The sequence below is a fragment of the Lolium rigidum genome, chromosome 5 (assembly GCF_022539505.1).
Source record: "Lolium rigidum isolate FL_2022 chromosome 5, APGP_CSIRO_Lrig_0.1, whole genome shotgun sequence".
Classification (NCBI taxonomy): Eukaryota; Viridiplantae; Streptophyta; class Magnoliopsida; order Poales; family Poaceae; genus Lolium; species Lolium rigidum.
In genome coordinates, this window is record NC_061512.1 from 233,714,263 (window position 1) to 233,717,081 (window position 2,819).

Sequence of the window (2,819 nt, forward strand, 5' to 3'; positions counted from 1 at the left end):
CACTTCCCAAGAGACAATCGGACAAGCAAAACCAAAATCACCATTGTTTGTGGAGTAGTCTATGCGGCAACTCGTTCCTGTTCTGCCGCCCGTTTGATGCAAACAGGGGGCGTCTGCTGTGCAATTTTTTTACATATCTTTTTGGAAAAGAAGTTCGTTGTGATTGATCTACGCGCCACGCAGATTGCCGGGGAAAGAAGCATCGATGGTGGATGAATCTGTTTGCTGCCGCTTTTCTGGAACAAAGTTACTACCGGCAAGAAAGTGTCTAGTTTTCTTGGGATTGCACTTTGTGTGCATCTTTGATCCTTGCTCCTAATTGGATGGATGGCATTTCAAAAACATTACCTCCCACAAGGCAAGGATATCACTGGTTAAGGACCAACCACCAACTTGGTGGCAGCATAATCATGGGATCCATCACCTGGCAAATCAAATTGCATCAACATGTTGTTGTTTGTTTGTTTATATCGACAGAGAGATCAGGAGCAAAGCACTAAACTTATCTTCAGGATGATCATCATTAGTTAATGATATAACCCAGGGGGGTGGTTAGGTTAGTTCATCGTTGTAGCAGTTCCAGACTCTAGCAGTTCATAGATGCAACAGGTCAACGGGATGCAAACGAGATCGACAAGCTTTGCTCAGACGATTACACGGTTTTTTGCAATTACTTATATATATAATTTAGTAAGCGGTGACAACTCTACTGGCCAAAGAGAGGAGAGATCAGACGAGCTGACTGCGAATTCGCAGCTACTGATTGTTGTAACTAGCGGCACCAGTAACGCCATTTCGAAGATCTGACAGAGAGTAGGACCTCGGCGACCTGAAGGATCCGCTCCTCCTCGCCGCCCCCGCCCCGCCCATCTGGCTGTGCAAGCTGAGCATGGGAGGCGGCAATGCGGGCGCCTCCCTCCCGTTCTTGCCGCGGTGGCCCTCCTGCGGCTGCTCGTCGGAGTCGGAGCCGTCGGAGTCGTCCTCCTCGCCTTCGTCCCCCTCGTGGAGGGCGTGGTCCGGGGCGAGCAGCGGGGGCAGGTAGGTGGCGGTGGCGAGCGAGCTGCAGGAGGCGCGGCGCGACCAGGTGGCCAGGATGCGGCGGCGCTTGTTGAACGGGTTCTCCGGCTTGGCCAGCTCCTTCACGGCCTCCCTCGCCGCCGCCTCCGCCAGGCTGGTGAAAGACTTGGACTTGCCGGCGTAGAAGCTGGACAGCCCGCTCCTGTTGACAAATCAGACAGGGACAAATCATCAATTCCATGCTCCTGTTTGTCTCTCGATCGTCAACAACAACTGAGATAAATTGGTAACTGATGATCTCCAAACAAGACGAGAAACCCCCCCAAAATTCCCTACTGTACTTTGGCAACGGATCAAAAAAAATCCCCCGAAAAAGATCTTCTTTTTTCTCATTTTGCAACAAGCATATTCTCTGAAGCTTTTGACTCACTTGATGGGCAAAGAATCCTCCAGAGCGTCCAGGCACCCGAGCCCGGGCTCCTGCTTCAGCTTGCTCTCCACCTCCTCCTCCTCCCCGTCCTCGCCGGCCTCCGACGAGGAGTCCTCCCCGATGGAGGAGCTGGACGGCGACGGCGCGCCGATCGACGAGCTCTCCGTCAGCACCTCCTCCGCCTCCTCTTCCTCGATGAAGAAGGCGTCGCTCATCTTCTTCGTCCCCAGCAGCACGTCCCCGTCCTTGGTCTTGCCGCCCGATCCGGGAAGCCGCCGTAGGCCTGGAACGCCACCGCCGTCGACATGTCCAAGCTTCAGGATCCGGCGATCCGGACGGTGGTGCCAGCTCGCGCGCGGTAGCTAGGAGGGAGGAAATCTCGGATGGAAAATGGATATGTGTCCGTCCAAGAACAAGGACACACCAACTCAGCAGCAACTTGTAAGAGAGAGAGGAAGAAGAAATGGGTGAGGATGGGATAAGATAAGAGCAACGACGACAGGAGGGGAGTTGTGTATGCGGGGTCTTTGTAGGCTCATCTCATGGGTCATGGCGTGGGCGCCGCGCAGGGACCGGATCCTCTGCGGCCGGGAACCAAATGCACGGCACCTGTCTTTGTATATTATTATTATTATTATTATTATTATTATTATTATTATTATTATTATTATTATGTTGTGTGATATTTATGTCAATCAATACAATGAAATAGTGTATCGCAAAATATCCAGGCCATCGGGTTTGTGCCAAATAGGAAATAAAAATCTCGAATCATCGTGGATTTTGTGGCATGCTTGTTATGGTAGCCGAGTGATCCTCTCTACGGCGTGGAATGAACTACGCGCCGTCACTCACAATGTCGTGTAGTGCTCAAGCCAATAGAGAGTAACCGACGTCTCGGTGGTGTCATGCTCTGTGATAGTAATGCCAATCAATTCAATGAAATCGTGCGTTACTAGCGTGTGACGCAAAAAAAATCTGGACCATCGGTATGCGCCAAATGTAGAATCACAGCCTGGAATACTCGATGTCGTAACATGCTTGTTGTGGTTGCTGTGTGATCTTCTATATGACGTGGAATGAACTAGGCACGTCACTGGCAATGTCATGTAGTGCATGCTCAAGCCGTGCATAAGTAAACGACATCTCATCGATGTTGTGGTGTGTGATAGTAATGCCAATCAATAAAATGAAATCGGGTTTTATTAGTGTGTGACGCAAAAATTCTGGACCATCGGTGATATGCTTCAAATGTAGAATCGCAACCGGGCATACTCGATGTCGTGATATGCTTGTTGTGGTAGCTGTTTGATCTTATATACAACACGGAATGAACTAGACACGTCACTAGCATGTCGTGTAGTGCAGACGA

General features: G+C 50.5%; 1 pseudogene; it reads right to left on the reverse strand.

Annotated features, from left to right (window-relative positions):
- Nucleotides 1–616: 616 nt before the first annotated feature.
- On the reverse strand, nt 617–1,960 carry LOC124654166 (annotated as a pseudogene).
- Nucleotides 1,961–2,819: the final 859 nt, after the last annotated feature.